A 21656-nucleotide genomic window follows, 5' to 3' on the forward strand; every position below is an offset into this window, starting at 1 on the left:
ACCTGTTGGTTTCACTTTGTATCCCAGAACACATCTCCACTGTGTTAGAAGGTTAAACATTTTATTTTATTCAGTAAGTTGTATACAGTCCATCTTTAGAAGATCTAGGCCTCATTATATTGCATTTTGAAACATGAGCTTGTATTATTCTTGAATATTAGAAAAGATTGATTTCTTGAAACAGAAGTAAATAATTCAAAAGGTATATTTTGCTAACAGATTATATGGCACTTAAGCAGCAAAGCATATCCTGTCTTGTTCTAACTTGGATACAATCATGACAATGAACCTTATAAAATGTTTCAGTGATGCAAAACCAAAGTGTGTGAAACACTTTGACAAATGTGATCACACTTAGCAAAAGTCTGTAAATTTATTTTATGTTATTCTTATGGCATAAACAAAAGTGACTCCATATGTGAAACATATGACTTCAATTTTTTTTCTGTACTAGTGGGCTTAAACCAAGCCTTGTTTTGATCAGTCAGTTGAACAAAATTTCTTGAACAAAATTTCTTGTACTGCACAGATGTTATAGTCATTTCCATAAAAAATTTGGTGAGGGTAGTTGGATTACCTTCTTTTAAAATGTCCACTTTCATACTGGGTTATTGTATGCACAGCAAACAACATACACAGTTAAGTGATATTAAATGAAATGAAATGTTACACCATGTTCTGATGAAGTTCATTGTATTAAATCGAATGAAAGCGCTAAACTAATTTTTTGTGTTGGCAGTGATTTATTTTGTTCCACTTTATGTTTTTTTTTTTACTTAGTTTTTAGGTTCTTGTAAAGTTGGTGGAACTCTTTATTTATTTATTTATTTTATTTTATTTTATTTTATTGCATTTGTTTACCGGGAAAGTCCACTGGGCCTAAAAGAGCCCATTTTCAGTGGAGACCCGGGGAGAAAAGCTCCAATGAGATACAGAAAAAATATAAACATTAATCAGTACAGAAATAGAAACAGTGTTACAGATAGTAAATATAGTAACATATACAGAATATATACATAAACGCAGGAATCTAGTTTGTTTGATTACAGTAATATATACAGAAAATATACATTACAGCATAATTCAATGAATTCAATCAGAGTGGTATAAACAGAGATATATTAATCAGTATTATTGTACCAGTATCAACAAGTGAAGATAAAAATAAATATGGAGAAAGTATCATCAGTCACTAGTAGCAAAAGACATAGGAGTTTAGTAATCATATAAGGAGAGTGAAGAGGTTAGGTTATAGAGCAGGAACATTGCTGAAATGTTACACTTTGATGCATTTTGGCTGCATATATGATAGAATTATGACATGGCATCCCAGTTTAATACAGCAGTGCAGATACTTTAGTATGCTTTCTGATAGGTTTCAGAGCTGTCGATCAGGTTTTTAATTTAAACTAATATTTACAGTATGTCAAATCTGACCTGCGGTGGTGGTGCTGCGGTAGCGTTGTCACCTCACAGTAAGACGCTGTCCGGTTCAATTCTCAGCTAGAGCGTCTTCTGTGTGGAGACATGTGTGAATGGGCATACCTTCGTTGAAGGTTGTGCATCAGGCCTGGCAAGCCGGTACATAAAAATCAACTGCCAATCATTAGCGGACCGGAGTTCTGCTGTGGCGACCCCTAACCGGGAAAAGCCGAAAGACACAAACACAAACAATTTACAGTATGTCAAATCGTCTAATGTCACTAGCTATAACTGAGCAAGAAGATCAGGGAATGGCATTCATAATGGCTCAGAATCAGTTAACATCTGTACAAAATGAACAAATATTACTATTTTTTTATATTTTTAGCCTTATTTGATGAGACCTCAAGAAACAAGATTTTAGCTTTATTTTCTAAGTCTCTGTTTCAAGGTTGTTTTCAGCAGTTGTGACTACATTTTATGTTGCTACAATGTGACTGTGAACTTCACAAGTAAGGCTTATGTTAGAAGTTGGAAATCCCCAGCAATTCTGTACTTGTGGGCCAGTAATATGGTTATTCTCACTTCAGAATTTTCCTTTTCCATTGTTCATACATAACATATGATGTGTGCATCATATGTACTGCATGACAGATGATGTGTGCATCGTATGTTATGTATGGCATATGATGTGTGCATGGCACTATAAATGTGCAACATTCTAAATTTTGAATGATGTACATAGTGTGTTTCTTTAGGACCTTGTCATTATAGTGTAATCAGTCTCTATAGTGTATCAGTGTAGTCAGTCACAAAAAGGTCCAGTCACTCAACCATTTATTATCAATAAATGCAAGTAATCTTAAACCAACAAGCCCCACTGAGATCTGATCAGGTCATTGACATCTTTCACTGGGACTAGCTCCCCTTCCATTTTGTTTGTTAAATGTATATGCCCACTAGACACCCAGGTACATGACCTGATAACAGGACTTGACATGTGAAGAAGTAAATACTAAAGAAGAAGAAGATTATAGGATGAAGCTTGCCAACAACTCACAATGCCAAACCTCTGAAGCCCATTGTCAGATAGCCTGGCCATTTGTCATTTAATGGTCTACTTGCAAACAAATGTGTTGACAGCACTATGACAGTGTAAGGATGGTACAGAATATTCATGTACACATGAATGTCTCTGATTCTGAAGTTTCAAGATACAACTCATTAACACCGTGAACAGTTGTTGATATACATGAAAGCTTAACTACTTATTTCAATAAAATGCTTCTATTTTCTGTATCATACTGATTCAGCCCTGTTCGAATACATTAAAATCCCCATATATATTCTACTGACCCCCATCCTTATCACCTGTGTCATGATTAAATAGGATGTGAAAATAGTCTAATTGCTAATGTGGCTAATAAGGAAATAAAGATGAAAGTTCCTTATCAGGTAAAAAACCTCCTAAAAATGCTCATGGTCTCATGCTATTTAGGAAAACAGGTATGTCATAGACATGTCTAAATATACTGTACCCACATATATCAAAACAAAATGAGACAACAATAAAATCTAATGACCAAAGAAATGAACTTACTAATACATATAATGTAAGTCACAAAGGAAGCGGAGTACAGCAGAAGTAAGAACAAAACTCCAAATTTAATTCCAAGAATGTGCACTTATAACTTACATTATATCTACCTCACGGAACTACAGCGTTTGCTTGCTGAGCAGTGGATTTTACTTTACTTTACTAATACATATGCCTTATTCTTTTAAATTGCAACTTAATCTTCTGACTTTATTATTGAAGGCTCTGTGAGTACAAAGGGCCACATGCAGATCATTAACCCAACCATGAAAATTCTATACTTCATGAAAAACATGCCATGTATCAGAGCTGTACGATCATAGGTAAATGCAAGGGAATGAGTCTACATTCTGTTACATGTCCAGCCAATAATTAGTGAAGAAAGGTAAGAATCAAACCTTATATCTTGTGTCTGTGAGGTAAATGCATTAAGCATTATATCCGACTTCAGCTTCCTGTTGGTAGCTTTTCTGGTGCCTAGTGTAACTCAAAGTTCAGGAGAAAAACAAGGGAAATATGATCTTCAAAGGCTCGGTTAACTCTTTTAGCTCTGAGATGAGGAACAAAAAGGAAATAAATGGTTGTTATATCACACAGTAGCAAGTTACTTGCTACAAATGTAAAAAGCGTTGTGCTGCACTATAAACATCACTCATGGTTACTGCTTATGTCTACCTCCCGAATGGCATATCCTGATTATGCTTCCCTGACATCATGCATCTGAAAAAGTTGCCCCTTTTATTCTATGCCAGCTACTCATAGGTAAATTATAAGGTATGGTTTACTTATTTGTTTTGCTACAATGTAAACAAAATTATGTAGCTCGCCATAAAAGCAACAATAGAATGGAAGCTAGTTGATTTGCATTGCAGGTGGAAAAATGGTTAAGACTGTCCGGCTAAAAGTAAGGGACAAACAAAATAAGTGAAGGTTATCATCACAGACGTTGATCTTTAATAGCTAAAACACTCACATTGCACAGAAACTACAGCTTTACTTACTTACTTTATTTTCAATTATTCCTGCAAAAATCAGCCAACCTCAGTAAGATTAGTGGCTTGTGTGACTGATGGAGCAGAATGGAAGGATGCACATGCTTGTCCTGAGGAGGGGGTACTTGTTGGTGATGCTCTGTAAAGAGAGGAGGGCTCCCTATTGAAATATCAGCACTCAAAATGCTAAGTGTTGACATGGCAAAAAAAAGCCCAGAAACACAGGAAAAGAGCCGCCCACCCTGCACCTATATGTGGGGGTTGAACCCTCCCACATCTCTCCCACAAACTTATATATATCAACTCCAAGATTGCCATACTTCGGAAAAAAGGTAATATTCTGAGAAATGGCATCTTAGACTTAATATATTTAAGTCCAATCTTTCAGCCATTCAGTCTACATATTTCGGGACTCACTATAGCAGGTTCTAACATTTCAAATGGTTACCGTGAGAGGTGGTCCAAAGAGGTGAGTTGTCCTCAGAAAAAATCAGTCAGCATGGGATCCAGGAACCTCCTGGATTAGCAAGCTTCTCTCTCTGCAATGGATGGTAAGACCATATATCATGTGAATGAACGTAATTTATGCTGCCTCTTTCTGTCACACCCTCCTTTTAGTCATTACCTAAAGTTGTTGAGCATAGGTAAAGAAGGGATCGTAAAATGAGTAAGAAACTTACAGCTACTATGACAAAGCATTTGCTTCACCATTATAGTCAAGGACAGTGCTTGTACTGTTGTAGCCCTCCACTGTTTAGTCTACTGATTATCCCTAGCCTAACAAGTGGACAAGTCCTCCATCTGAAATAGTTTCTTTAAATACTTGTCCTAAAATAAACGAAAAACGAACACTTGTAAAAAGAAAAAGTAAAACGCTAATTGAATAAAAACGGACCAAAAACATTTATTTACATCCACAAACTGAGCGCTTTCACCCACTTACAACATGGGTTTCATCAGAGTTACATTAAAATCAGAGCAGCTACTTTATATAAGAAAATAAGAAAATAGTAACCTATCACATTGCTTTCCCAATAAACAGTTAAAAAATCAATTAATCAGTTTTCAATTAATTAACAAAGTAAATTAGATATTATTACATATATTACTACATAATACATAAAATATATATATATAAAGTGTGTAAAAGTGTATAAAATGTATAAAATATATGAGAATGTTCTTTCCTTACTACCCTAAGATAAAACTATAGTAAAAAATAGTTAGCTAAATATAAATATATACATGTATACTATGATTTCTAGCTAAAAATAATTTCTATATATCATTTGATTTCATTTTAAGATAACTAACAATCGATATATATTCATTTATTCCTGGCTTAGTACAGGAATTCAGCCTCAGCTGCCACAAACATTCTTTTGCCTCAAGTAGTGTGTTTACATCCCCTTCACTATTATTATTATTATCTGGTACCCTATCAATAGCAAAGAACAAAAATCTCTTAAATTCTTTACATTTTGTACTATGTGTTTACAAAGAATTGGTCGTTTTCTTATTTTTAATATCCCTGTTGTGTTCTGCTATTCTATCCCTAAGTTTCCTTTTAGTTTTTCCTATATAGAATGCAGAACATGAGAGACACGTAGCTAAATATACAACCAATTTTGTGTTACAGTTTACATATCCTGGGCATCTTAGGGTTCTGTTATACCCCTTTATTGTAACGTAAGGCCCATCATTAATAAATCTGCAATACCTACAAAAACGCATTTTCTCATTTTAGAATTTTTAAATAGTGTTTCACTTTCAAAATAGTTCTTTAAATTTTTTCCTTTACTAAAAACAATAGAAGGAGCACTACCTATATACTGCAAAATATCAGTTTGATTAATAAAAACTTTTTCAAAGCATTCCCTAATACTATCAGTAAAATGACTGATGTTGTTATTATAGGGTAATAGAAAAGCTCCTGATTTCCTAACAAATGAATTTCTCTGCTCATTTTTATTAAGTATACCATATAATAATATTGGTTTAAAAATATCTTCTCTCTTATTACATATTTCATCTCTAATGTTTTCAACTAATTTTCTTGGATATCCTCTTTCCAAGAACATATTCACCAATTTTTCTATCTCTCTACAAAATTCAGAGTTGTCACTTATTATTCTTGATAGCCTCACCATTTGACCTTTCACCAAATTTTGTTTCTGAAAATAAGGGTGACAGCTATCAAAATGCAAATAAGAGTTCGAAAAAGTTTTTTTACGGTGAATAGTTGATTCTATTTTATTGCCAACTTTATACACTTTTATTTCCAGAAATTTGCAGCTGTCATACTTCATGTTATATTTAAATCTCAAAAATGCTGTAGTACCTTCCAAGTATTCAATAAAATTGTCTAGTTCTTCCTTACTTCCCCTCCAAAAAATTAATATATCATCTAAGAACCTTAAATACAAATCTATCTTTGACCAATAACAACTTTCAAGTACATTCTGCTTCTCCCACATTGCTAAAACCAGGTTTGTATATATGGGAGCACATCTTGCTCCCATCGCTACACCTGAACATTGCTGATAATATTCACCCTCCTGTTGAAAGAAATTGTTTTTCAGCACCAATTCCATCAAGTCCACAATTAACTTACATTTTACTGTATGAAAATTTCCAAAAACCTCTGAACTGTTTTCAAATAATTGTAAACCTTCTTCCAAAGGAATCACAGAAAATAAACTAATAATGTCTATAGTTACCAAGTGAATATCATTCAAGTTGTCCTTATTGTAATTTTTAAGCAACTCTAAACAATGCCATGAATCCTTTAAAATATACTTAATGTTTGCCATAATGTCCTTACAGTTTACATCCACAAAATGAGCTATTGCTTCCATTTTTGACTGCTTGGCAGAAACAATTGGTCTCAAAGGGGGGGTTAGAGACACTTTTATGTATTTTGGGTATTCCAAAAATCAATGGCGTAAGCGGATATTCAACTGAAAGATATTCAAATTCAGTTTTAGTAATGATTCCTTTAAGTAATAAATCATATAACTGCCAATCAACCTTTGTATACGCCTTTGTCATGTCATATCTTGATACCCTTTTGTAAGTTGTCTCATCATAAAGCATACTAACCAACCTGTGGTTATAATCCATTTTATTCATTATAACCACCCCTCCCCCCTTATCTGGTTTCATAATCCTTAGTTTGTCTGAGGCACTCAACTCATTTAGGCAGAATCTTTCTGCTTCTGTTAAATTGTCTTTTGTGGTGTTACTATCCTTCCATGCCTTTCTTAACTGCACCTCACAAAACATTTCAAATAAGTGCACTATAGGATTACTGGATGGAATAAAAGTGCTTGACCTTTTCAATGTAATATTTTTTGTGTCCACCTCCATTTCTGTCTCATTTGTTCTTTTGAAAAAAATTTTTAAATTTAAAGTTCTTGTGTACATCCTAAGATTTAACAATATTTTACCTATATCTAATTTGTAGTTAGGAATGAACTTGAAACCTTTTTTAAAAAGTGATAAATAATTGTCACCTAAAGGTTTATCCGTGTAGTTGTACATAGTAAAACCACCCCCTGTGATAACATCACAGTTGTGTTTGGAAGATTCGTTCAGTTCATTAGCCCTATTTTCACATACTGGGCTTGCAAAATAAGTTGAAAAAGAACATTCTACATTTTAAATACTGTTTCATCAAAATGCCTACTATTGAAATCATAGTTATATTTAAAAAATTCATTCGTTTCCAAAATACAATTTTCAGACACTAAACTTACAGCGTCTACATCTATTTGAAAAGAACATTCTAAATCTTTATGCATTGTCACTTCTAAGCTTTTGAAGCTAGCATCCTTCTCTAATCTATCAGGACAACCATCTACTGCCATACCAATATTTTTAATAGCAGTATTAATAGTTAAAGAATCTAATGGGGTTTCTATTTTATCAAATGCTCGACCACCATTTAATAATAATGTGTTTGTTGTCTGTATCTTCCCCTGCCATTGAATTGCTGGTAGCGGTATTGGTGTTGCCCCTGATACCGCTCCCTCAAACGTTCTGATCTCCGAAGCACTGGTTCTTCTAAAAAAACTTCCCCATTAGCATCTACATTTTCATGCATTCTTTGGTGTCCTGTAGCTTCATAGTTCGACACTGGAGCTACATTTTGCACTTCATTTCTGTTTGTAGCTGAACTATTGTTATTAAATTTAAAAAAACGCTTAAAATCTCTAAAGTGTGAATATGCATTGTTGTTTATGTAATCATTTGTATCACGTTGCAATTTTACATTCTTACTATCTAACCCATTACTCACAAATCTTTTCATTTCGTTCAAAATATTGTCAAATTTACATTTGTTGTGCACAAACAATAAGTCTTTTCTAATACTGTTATCAAGTGTTGTTAGGGTATCATTCAATTTACTTAACCTGTCATTATTGTTCTTGATAATTAACTTAATTAACTGTTTGCCAGTATTATCAAAGATTTCGGTTAATTCTTGCAAAAGTTCTTTATTATTCTCAAAGCCAAAAGGTACCTTAAATACCCTCAGTCCTTTCGGTATCTGTTTTAGTTCAAGCAACCTCTCGAGAAAAACGTTATCCATCTGGATAGTTTTAAATTTTCTGAGAGTTTTTTCGAATGTATCCATTTGTTTGTCTAAAGTCCCCATATCTCTGCCACTCTGTTGAGAATGAAAATTAGGAGCCAACAACACTGATTTTAAATCCACCAGTCTAAAGTCTGAATTACGTTCTTCATTCAATCCATACCTAGCGTTTGGTGCCGAATCCGGTAGCAGAACTCCATGCCCATCACTTCCTGGTCTTGTGCGCATTGCCCGACTGCCAATAGGATCCCCCAAACCATTGCTAGCAACTGGATTGCTACGAGAAGTACCTGGAGTGGAATGAAGTGTAAAAATCTGCTCCTCTGTGTCCGATAATACAACATTTTCATTTAGCACATTTCCAATATTATTTTGAACGTCACCATTAGCAGCTTCCTATTCTTTAAGTGCTGATAATAAGCGTTGGGTTATGATTAATTGCTGCTGCAGTAGCTGCTCCATTACTTATACAAAGCCGTTACGAATATTAAACAAAGTATTAATTCATAAAATAAATCTCCGTAATATCCAAAAAGCGAATTACCAACAAAAACTTGTCCTAAAATAAACGAAAAACGAACACTTGTAAAAAGAAAAAGTAAAACGCTAATTGAATAAAAACGGACCAAAAACATTTATTTACATCCACAAACTGAGTGCTTTCACCCACTTACAACATGGGTTTCATCAGAGTTACATTAAAATCAGAGCAGCTACTTTATATAAGAAAATAAGAAAATAGTAACCTAGCACATTGCTTTCCCAATAACAATTAAAAAATCAATTAATCAGTTAATCAGGTGTAGCGATGGGAGCAAGATGTGCTCCCATATATACAAACCTGGTTTTAGCAATGTGGGAGAAGCAGAATGTACTTGAAAGTTGTTATTGGTCAAAGATAGATTTGTATTTAAGGTTCTTAGATGATATATTAATTTTTTGGAGGGGAAGTAAGGAAGAACTAGACAATTTTATTGAATACTTGGAAGGTACTACAGCATTTTTGAGATTTAAATATAACATGAAGTATGACAGCTGCAAATTTCTGGACATAAAAGTGTATAAAGTTGACAATAAAATAGAATCAACTATTCACCGTAAAAAAACTTTTTCGAACTCTTATTTGCATTTTGATAGCTGTCACCCTTATTTTCAGAAACGAAATTTGGTGAAAGGTCAAATGGTGAGGCTATCAAGAATAATAAGTGACAACTCTGAATTTTGTAGAGAGATAGAATAATTGGTGAATATGTTCTTGGAAAGAGGATATCCAAGAAAATTAGTTGAAAACATTAGAGATGAAATATGTAATAAGAGAGAAGATATTTTTAAACCAATATTATTATATAGTATACTTAATAAAAATGAGCAGAGAAATTCATTTGTTAGGAAATCAGGAGCTTTTCTATTACCCTATAATAACAACATCAGTCATTTTACTGATAGTATTAGGGAATGCTTTGAAAAAGTTTTTATTAATCAAACTGATATTTTGCAGTATATAGGTAGTGCTCCTTCTATTGTTTTTAGTAAAGGAAAAAATTTAAAGAACTATTTTGAAAGTGAAACACTATTTAAAAATTCTAAAATGAGAAAATGCGTTTTTGTAGGTATTGCAGATTTATTAAGGATGGGCCTTACGTTACAATAAAGGGGTATAACAGAACCCTAAGATGCCCAGGATATGTAAACTGTAACACAAAATTGGTTGTATATTTAGCTACGTGTCTCTCATGTTCTGCATTCTATATAGGAAAAACTAAAAGGAAACTTAGGGATAGAATAGCAGAACACAACAGGGATATTAAAAATAAGAAAACGACCAATTCTTTGTACACACATAGTACAAAATGTAAAGAATTTAAGAGATTTTTGTTCTTTGCTATTGATAGGGTACCAGATAATAATAATAATAGTGAAGGGGATGCAAACACACTACTTGAGGCAAAAGAATGTTTGTGGCAGCTGAGGCTGAATTCCTGTACTAAGCCAGGAATAAATGAACATATATCGATTGTTAGTTATCTTAAAATGAAATCAAATGATATATAGAAATTATTTTTAGCTAGAAATCATAGTATACATGTATATATTTATATTTAGCTAACTATTTTTTACTATAGTTTTATCTTAGGGTAGTAAGGAAAGAACATTCTCATATATTTTGTGCATTTTATATACGTTTACACACTTTTATATATATATTTTATGTATTATGTAGTAATATATGTAATAATATCTAATTTACTTTGTTAATTGAAAACTGATTAATTGATTTTTTAATTGTTTATTGGGAAAGCAATGTGATAGGTTACTATTTTCTTATTTTTTTATATAAAGTAGCTGCTCTGATTTTAATGTAACTCTGATGAAACCCATGTTGTAAGTGGGTGAAAGCGCTCAGTTTGTGGATGTAAATAAATGTTTTTGGTCCGTTTTTATTCAATTAGCGTTTTACTTTTTCTTTTTACAAGTTTCTTTAAATACCTCCATCTGAAATAGTTGCTTTCCCCCTACCTGCAGAGAGAAGTCTACTCATTTTTGAAAGAAAATCATGACCTCTGATATAGAAGTGCTCATTTTAATCCCTATCACTTCGCACTCAACAGTGACTCATTTGAGTGCCCATTGGACATCCTCATCACATGTGACTAATTGAAGAATACAATTTGTGTACAACACATGCAATTCTTATGTACTCAGGCTATACACTTTCCCGACATTGGTTGTACCTTGGAATCATGTCCATAAAAATCAAAAACAGGAAGCTATGCCAGTTGTACTGAGGCAGGTTGACTTTTTGCACTGCTGGTGACCCAGATGTGGGAATGGAGATGAGCTGCTGGTAGGGTCAGGCAGAGGCGATAGGATGAAGTGGCCAGTGGTCATCTCTCCTATCCCAGGTGGGAGTGCTTGTGAAGAACACCTACCTGTGTGACCTCTGATGAAAAACTAAAGTCTAGCAGTTTAGCAGTTCAAAGAGAAATGACAGATGAGCTAGCATCATGGAATATTACTCATCAAGGCTAGGGACTATAACCAACTTTTGCAACAGGATGATGGCTCCAAACATCCATGTCTCTCCATAGGCTTCTTGTTTACCAGTTCTATGAATTTTGCTGCAAGGCTAATTCCCTGAAATGTCAAGGTGCCCACCTAGTTGACAGAGTTTGTCCAGGTTTGGTTGGCAAGGAAGTATGGGGTACCAAGAGCGTCTGCAGAAGGGGTACAGGAACATAACTGGAAGGTCAGGGACAGACCAGGTTGGAGATTCAATTATAAAATACTGGTTTTATTTTAATAAATCTGAAATAGGAGAAAAGATAAGATAAGACACACCCTTCTTAGACTCCTATATCCTCCAAGAATGTATTCAACTTAAAGCTGAGAATGTGAATGCAACTTTCTTCAGACATAGGGTCCAGATAGTATTCAGCAAATTTGCTGGAATCCCATACTGCTAAACTACTTCTCACAGGACATTCTGAGGTTCACAGTCCTATGCATTCTCCAAGTCCAGAAAACACACAGAAAATGGACAGCACTGAAAAAACAACTGACCCTTCCAGTGATGAAAAACAAGAGTTTATCTAGTCTTCTGTGGGCAGCACAGAATATGAGCTGTTCCTCCTGAATCAGAGGCCCAACTATTGGATGCAGACTGTTTTCTAACATCGTGTTGAAGCCATACCCAAGGAGGCCGGGAACTGCGATCATCCTGTAACAACGCATTCTCTTGTCCATTTCCTTTTTGTCCCTTTTCTAACACCGAGAAGGACTACTCCAGTCTGCCACTCAAGAGCTACTCCCCCAGCCTTCCATGTAACATTTAAAAGACTTTTTAATCATCACGCCAGATGTCATTGACTCCTGCAACCTTGCTAAAGTTCATACATTCAGAGTAGAACTATTTAATTGCTACAGTGTTTTCATTTACTAACGTGGCTCCAATACCATCATATTATTTGGGCATTGCCTTCTTAGAAGACACATTGATGAATTCTTCACAGATTTCCTGATACTGCTTGATAATGTCTCCAATCAAGAAATAGTACTTGCTGAGGAGAAGAATATTAGGATTATCTCACCTTTCCCTCCTGAGTCACAAGGATTGCCACATTCTCTCTGAGACAATCCTAAAGTCATTCATACCAGCATGCCAAACTCCCCTCCCACCTGGGCTTTCACTTTACTAACATTTGCTGCTACTACTACATACCTGGGTTGTTGATTTATATCAGTTCAATCTGAAAACCATCTATTTCTTGAGTCTGATGGCTTCATTCACTGCTGATGACCACAAACCCATCCTAATGTGACTTCCATGACAAGCACTGACCACTTTTAGTCATAGCTCCATGTGAATGTTTCAGCTCCTGAGGTGTTTAATAAAGTATAGTCAGACTTCATGTATTTTACCTCCACAGATGTAAGGGAGAAGATCTTCATTGAAGATGGAAGCATTTTCTAGGAATTTTCCCCAGCACCTCATTAGAGATTCCTTTGGTTTGAGTAGCAACCTCCTGACTATCTGACCCAACATACCACCAACAGTGGCCATTTCAAATGTCAAAAGGTTGTTTCTGATGGATTTCTGATAGGAGCTATATATTGAATGTGCCATGATCCATTAAAATGTGATACTGAGTTACGAAACAAATGAGTTTTAACAAACACAAGATGCAGTTATATGGAGAAATAAGAGATCAATTAAGGTATTTATGTGGAGGAAGGAATGAAGTTTTATGTCAACAATTTCCAGACTATACAACTTGCAGTACCACCAAACATTTCTACATGATCTAATGAATCGTCATATGCAAGATGGCACCTATACATAACCTCAAAACAATTAACACGTGACTTAAGAATGCTTTTTCAGTTCAAATCTTGTACAGTGTTGATGCATAAGACACAAATCTGTGACAAGCTAGCATTGTGCAGACTTGATGTTGATCCTTAGTTTCTACTTACAGACTGAGCATGTCTAAGCAACACACCTCTCAGCTTCATAGTGTAAGAAATATAGAAAAAAACTAAAATAATGGGGGGAACAAAGGTCCAAAAATAGGGATAAGTTTTAAATATTGCTCTTACAAACTTAGAAAGTTGATAAAATAACAGGATTTGTGTCGGCATATATTTTCTGAAGGAGTTCAAGTCTGAAAACTCGAATGTCTGTCATTATTTAGTCACTTCAATCCTCAAAGATGTGCCAGAAAACCAGAAATTTTAGGAGAAACAGATCAAAAATATGAGGCAAAAATCTGGACTGTTGAAAGATATGCTAAGCAAACAGTGCATTCCTATCAAAGCTCCTAAGTCACCTGCAAAAAATAAAGAACATTTCTTTGAAATTCTTATACAAAGACTACATAACACCTATACTCAGGTCATTGAGAGGCTCCGTACTGTAGGTCCTTACAACAGGCATGTGGTTGATGATAACTGCATGCTTTCCTGTTTTGTTTGCTGTATTATTTCACACTTTTCTGAAAAATGACATGACGCTGTATAGCAGTGCAAGTAATGTGAAGTTCGAATGGCCACTGCTTGTCTCAAGACCACCTTAATTGGGCTCAGAGAATGTCAGCCACAACATTAATGACAAGTCAAGTGTGACATCATTAACACTTGAAAAAACTATTCAGTCTGGCTCTGACCTTTCCTGACAGGAAGCAGCAAATGTCTGAGCTGAATGTAGCAATGTCAAATGTCTTCACAGTGACACAGTGGTGTAATGATTAGAACGTTTTTTTTTTTCATTTTACGGTGATCAGTGATAATCAAAAGAATTGTCTAAAAGCAGTTAGATTAAATTGTTTACTTGCACGAAACTGTAATTGTCCTGGTTCTACTGTGCAAATTCTTTTAGAAATATCTCATATTGTCAGACTAAGTGCGGTTACTTGTATTATAAGCTACATGCAAAAATAACCAACACACAATGCTAGTCTGCCAAGTTTATGAGTACCTTGTGAAGACAAACCATTATTAAATGAGTACTGGCTCTATACGTATGGCTTTTATCCAAAGCTTTCACCTAGAACTGCAGTATGAGCTTGAAACAGGTCATCCGTATATCAGTAAAGTAAACAAAATCAGAGTAAAATCATACCCTGAAAAATATTTTTACCGTCATTCTAGGGTTTAAGGATGCATTTTTCGTTGTTCTGCATATCGTTATACCTTAAATAACTATCCTTGAATTATTCGCCAGTTTTTGCTTGGATTATTGAACAGGTTTTCCTTTATTTAGTTTTTGCATATTATATATTCCATGTAATGTCATCTAATAACGTCATCCAGTTGATCAAACATCAGATTAGTTTTTCACTAGCTGGTAAAAATAGTCATGACAAGTGTTCTGTTTTAACTGTCTGCTTGTTATTTTCCCCCTGTGTTAAGCTAATATGACAGAAATGCATAAGAATCTCCATCGCTATCTAAGATACTGTAAAATGACAAATGAAGAAAAAAAAAACAGGATCCAGCTCCGGTAACACACAGGTTTATATGTATAGAAATTTTAAATTATAGGGATTGTGTGTTACATTTTTGTTAAAGAAGGTTATTAGTGTAGGAACTGTTATACCTGCAGTGATATTATTGTGCTTGAGAAATGCATATGGACATAGTAAATGGATAGGCTCACCTACCATCTGCTTTTTGTGTAGTTCAATTAATTAGAGCAGTCTCTGCGTGCCGTAAACCACTTTTCATCTGCAGATACTTTAAGTACTACACAATTGTATTTCTTTCTTTCTTATTCAAGTGCTGAAGCTGTTTTAAAAAAAGAATAGAAAGAGTTGCACGTCTCTTCCGTTCAGAGTTCATTTCTTTTTTTTTAAGTTAATCTCACAGTGACTTGCTGTGAATTTGCATCCATGCTGTTCATGTTCATACTGTATAATAAGGCTATTTATAGCACATCTCAATCATGTAACAGATGGGACATGAGGGAAGCATAAACATAGAGGAGCACCTCAAAGAAGCTTACTCTGTCACAGTTCATAAACCCTTCTGATAGGACTTCATTATCTCTGCTAAAACAAGTAATGCTGGAGGAAGAAATGCACCGACTGAAGTCATACTGGACGATGCTGAGACACTGTGGAAATAAATATCACCTGGGACTCAAATCTGAAGTGATTTAGGTTACATTGTATTGCTGTAAAGCCCTTCAAGCTCTGTTAGACCGAACCCTGCATGTTGTAATGGTGCTTTAAAGATGCTAGTTCGCTTTGCATATACTAGTTTTAGAATGTTATATTCATTGAAGTGAAGTAATGGAAAAATTAAGACTAGCTGTTATGAAATGTATTCCAATAAATCTAATAATGTCAAAGGACAATACAAGAATGATTGCATTGCCACAGCTCTAGGTGTGTTTGCATACCTTTGTTTCTGTTTTAAAAGTTGGTCTGTCCTTTTATGAAACAAATATCTCATGAGTTAAAGAAGAGAACAGAAGAGGAAAAAAAAATAAATTGTATGCTCTTGCAACCTCAGTGATAAATGGTCTTTGTTCCTGTTCAGGACCAAGGGGCTTAATTTATTGCACATCTTTGAAGGTGTCACCAGCATCATAAACGCCGTTAAAGTTTTACTGTTCCTATCAGAAAGGATGTTCATCCCAAACTTGTAATGTTACAGGAATACCTGGCCATGTACCTCTTAGCTCAAAAATTTTGGACAAAGCCAAAACTAATGGGGGCAAAACCCCCAAATCAGTGTATTTTTTTAATGTTACTCTAATTCACTGAAAAAGTTAATAAAATAACAGGTTTTGTATCAAAATGCAGTTTCAGAACAATAAGAAGAATTCAAACTCTAATTTCTGGAATTACTGAATGAATGTAGTCCACAGGGATTTGACAGAAAGTAAAGTTTTTACAAAGGACAGGGGACAACATATGAAGCAAAATTGGGTATGTTAAGCAAAATCAAGGACACATGAGAGGTATACTTGGTCAGTCTCTAGGTATCAAGCATTATAATTAAGTAGTAACTGGACACCTATTCTTTCTCTCTCTGTCTCTCTTCTTCTCACAGATTTATAGTAAATATAGTTAATTTCAGTAGAATTATAGTTAGTGAGTGTAGGGCAATCATGTGTGCCAGAGGATGAGGAGGATGGCGAGGGAAGTGAAAGGCAAAAGGGGCACTTTGTGATCTAAAAGGGCAGTTTTTTATCTGTTGACTGCTATAACAGAATCATATCTTTGACACAAGATGTACATAGTATAAGTATGCATTACACCAGAATTACTGCACAGAAATTTCATAGAAACATACAGATGAAGCTAATGTTGTAGCTGCATGGTATGTGTTCATAGGATCATAGGAAGTTACTAGGCTATTGGCCCCTGAGGCCCTTATAAGCCTAGCCAAAGAGTTTAGCCTTTATTTAGACAAATCTGCATCCAATGTTCCTGTCCAGCAAGGACACAGGTGGAATCCCAGGGATGTATTTACTATATCCCATCCAGTTATCCAGGTTGTGCTTAAAAAGGGATAAAGAGGTACTCTGCTTGATGTGGAGAGGGAGTCTGTTCCACAGATGCAGGAGTTTCTGGGGCATAAATCTGTCCCGCCAATAATGCCTACTGATGTCACAAGTGACAAAAGTGTGGGTTACTCAAGTGGAGCTTGATTGTGTGGATATGCAGCAATCCTATCAAGACGGGGTCCAAAAACACCTGGTATGCCAGACAGAGGTCACCTCTGAGGAGTCTGTATGAAACTGAGTAGAGGGATAGGGCTTTTAGCCTATCTGTGTATGATAGATTTTTGAGGCCTTGCATTCTCCTAGGGAGGAACCTCTGTGGTCTCTCCAGCTGCTGGATGTGCTTTGTAGGGTACATGCCAAATGGGGCATTGTACTCAATAATGGGCCTTATAATAGAGGAATAAAGGGATATTATAACCTCCTTGTCCCTAGATGAGACACCCTTACTTATGAGGTGGGGCATGTAGAAAGCTTTCCATACAATAGAAGCAATATGGTGGTCAAAAGTCAGGTTGCTATCAATCTGGGTGCCCAAATCCCTCACGACTAATTGCGTGCTTAGGACATTGTTATTAATGTGATAATTTGTGGGGACGTCACTCTCCCTAAATGGGATGATGATGCATTTTTTTTTGTATTCAGCTTTAGGCCATGTTTCTGGCACAAGTCATTTATTTGGGTGAGATCCTCTTGAAGGATGTCCATGTCACTAGGGGAAGTGATGACAGCACCCAGCTTGCAGTGATCTGCAAACTTCGTCAGCCATAGCCAACTGATTTTGCCCTTCACCTCAGAAAAGTATATCCCAAATAACAGAGGCCCCAAGACTGAACCCTGGAGTATGCCACTTGATATGGGTCTACTACTTGACGTGGCTTTCCCTATTTTGACTAGGTGGGTTGTGTCAGAGACCCAGTTAGCTACACATCTGTTAACCTATGGATTGATACCTAGTTGAGAGTGTTTATCTATAATGCTCAAGTAGGGAATAGTGTCAAAGTCTTTGGCCATGTCAAGGTAGGCAGTGTGCACTGTCTTCCCCTCATCCATGGCTTTGGTGACTGTCTCAAAAAAGTCTACCAAATTTAACAGACACGACCTCCCCTTGATGAAGCCAAACCGTATGGGATTGAGTGTTTGGAGGTTGCCAATATCTTTGTTAATGAGGTCCATGATAATCTGTTCCATGGCCTTGCAGATCAGGCTAGTTAGGCTGATGGGTCTATAATTCCCCGGATATGGTGGCTGTATTTTTTGCCTTTGAGAGAGCAGTGATGACCTGATCTCTAGATATAAAGGGAAGGGGAAGGTACTAGGAATGTCTTTATTTACTGACGGGGGGACAGAGGGGTGACATTTTTGCTGAATCTGTCACCCAGCAAGTTTGCTATATCTACGGCATTTGTGTATGTGGTGTCCTTGACCACCAGTTCTGAACAGATGTGGGTGCTACCAGGAGCCATATATTCAAACATTAGAGAATAACCTGCAATACTATTGTAACAAACACACTTACTCCAAGACAAGCAGAGATAAAGCACCACAGAAAAGGGGTGGAAAGCTGTGAAACACTTCACTCATACAGTTAAACTCTTCACTCGGCAAGTATGCCTTTTCCCAAAATCTGAGCATAATTATAGGGATCCATACACTACAAGTCATTGTCTTTCAAAAATAAGACATAAAATGCATCACAGAACATCTAGTTCCTGACAGTGTCCACAACTCAGGTTGTAGAAGTGGAGTTTGAGCCAGGCTTCTTGAGGGCTTCTGCCCTGAACCCACCTGCTCTATGACTGGCCCTGCTCAGAAGTATGCACAGAAGGTTGCTATAGCTTGCATGTGAATAGATGGTGGGAGATGGGAACAGTGAGATTATTATTTTTAAATTGTCCTTGCCAATCAAATGAAGCCAACAGTGTCATTCTTCTGTTCAGACCTCAGAGGTCTGAACAGAAAAATGTCACTGCTGGCTTCATTTGATTATTTAATCCTATTTTATTATGGTATAATTTTAGCCATTTACAATATATTGAAACAATGCAGGAAAAATCTTAAGAGTTTGACAATGCATGGGAAAACAACAGATAAAATAATCTGAATGATGTTGCAAGACCAACATGTGAGGAAGGTAGGGGCAAAATGAGGTTATGTAGGGAGGACAGGGACAGTCTGGGGATGGGGGCATGGATTCCTTTTCTTAGGGTTTCATTTCACCAAAGGCCAGAGTCAAAGTATTCACTACTGGCAGTGACAATTCCATGTAACTGCATCACACAGCTTAGCAACAAGATTTGTTGCTTTCCATAAAACATAACACTGTAACATCTGGATAAGAAAAAAAAACATGCAAGATGTTTGGTTTTGTCAGATTTCTAGTATACACCAATCCTTTTGACTGTGTCTTTATTTATTACAACATATCATATACCTGGTTTCATAATAGTGGTAAACATGTTCTTGCAGACACAGTCCTCAAGCTTATTAACTTTAGTTACTGTTTTTGTCCCTAATGAGGGCAACACTGCAAAAGTAGTGTCCCTCCATAAGGGTAGCCTTACATCTGAACTTTCTGGTTAAAATTCTATCAGCATTACAAGCCTCATCTGTAAAACCATGGGGTGTATTATAACTAACCTCAAAAACTGTAACTTGTTTGAATTCATCCCCAACAGTTTAGCTTTGTGAAAGGTAGATCCTGTCTATTTATCTTGGTAAACTTATTCAAAAAGGTTACAAAGGCTATAGTTGGTGGCCATGCAGTGCACGAGGTTACAGAGGCTGTAGATGGTGGCCATGCAGTGCACATGGTTACAGAGGCTATAGAGGGTGGCCATGCAGTGCACATGGTTACAGAGGCTGTAGAGGGTGGCCATGCAGTGCATGTGGTTACAGAGGCTGTAGATGGTGGCCATGCAGTGCACATGGTTACAAAGGCTGTAGAGGGTGGCCATGCAGTGCATGTGGTTACAGAGGCTGTAGATGGTGGCCATGCAGTGCACATGGTTACAGAGGCTGTAGAGGGTGGCCATGCAGTGCATGTGGTATATCTTGACCCAGTGATCATGCTGGCAACATACAAAAACTAATTGCTTTAAAATTTGACCCCATATGTGGTAATAGCAAACTGACTGAAAGCCAGAGCCCTCACAATGCAATTTGCAGGTGTCACATCAGTGAATGTGAATTTGACCAGTCATATCCCTCAGGGCTCAGTGCTGGAACATCTTCTTTTTGGTATTTACTTCTCTGATCTCCAAGGGAAAAGCCAAGACCTCTGGATAACAACATCTTAAGTTACAGTACAACACCCAAAACGCTTCAGAATAAACTCTCCCTTGTAAGCCCATGATGTACTAAAATGATCTCAAATGAATGCTGAAAAGTGTAGCATCACTTTTGGTAGATAACCCCTCCACTCATTGTACTGTACTGTACAGCCAACACACAACTACAAAATGAAAAATGTATCAGGTACCTAGATACGTGGGCTGATAGCTCCCTCTCTGTTGATCATCATGTGACAGCAGTTGTCAGGAAATCCTTTAATTTAGCCCACCTTATTGCCAAAGGAATATCCTAATGGTGTGATGAAGTAATCACCTCCCTTATACTCAGCATAGATCAGGACAATTATTGAGTACAGTGCCCCCCTTTAGGGTTATCTCTTTAATCATATCAAACAATTAGCAAGACTCTAAAGATTCCTATCCCAAAAGATTACAAGCCTAATGTTCCTGAGCTATGAAGATATGCTGGAAGCTCTATTGTTTTATTCAATGTCTTAAAGACTTTTGCGGGGAGATCTGTCTTGCTCGCTGGATCCCCTGTTTCTCTGTAAGTCCAATATCTCCATGAATACTAGAACCAGGGCCCTAAATCTTCACCAAGAGTTAAATACTGCACAGTGAAGAGGCCTGCTTATAAGGCAGCACTTCCCAAACCCTTGGAATAAATTTTCCTTTCATGTTAAGCAGTGCAATTCACTATCTTAATTAAATCTTAAACTAGTGACTGGATGGGTATCCAGAAATGTACTCCAGGCCCTACTAGAGAAAGCAGGTGCAGCCTTTGGGAGAGTACTGACAAAGCGTGAATGGTCATAAGATTTGTTGGCCTTGGAATATCTGTGAATCTAAGCTGTGTTTATGGCTTAATCCTATAACTCATTAGGAAGTCTCTGCCCAGCCCCATAATGATACTGAATATCATAAAGTGGGCATAAGAGAATAAATGATGAATTAAATACAGCAAAATGATTAGTACATTAAATGTCAATCTCACTCCAGTGAAATCTACCTCTGTGGCCAATTCTGCCTAGAACAGGCCATTAAACAGGAGAGCCAGTGCCTGTCTTAGTACTTAGTGGGTGAAAGGCAATAAACACGCAGGTCTGTGCCAGCTTATGAAAATTAAACATACCTCAACTGTACGAAGTATGTACATGAATGTACTGTCTTATTGTACTTGTGCAAATTGTTGTCTTTACTGCTGTTGATCTCAAGTGGTGGCTGAAAAGGTTCTATAGACTAGCCT

This window comes from Protopterus annectens, chromosome 10.part0, assembly GCF_019279795.1.
Source record: "Protopterus annectens isolate FY-2018-M chromosome 10.part0, PAN1.0, whole genome shotgun sequence".
NCBI lineage: Eukaryota > Metazoa > Chordata > Ceratodontiformes > Protopteridae > Protopterus > Protopterus annectens.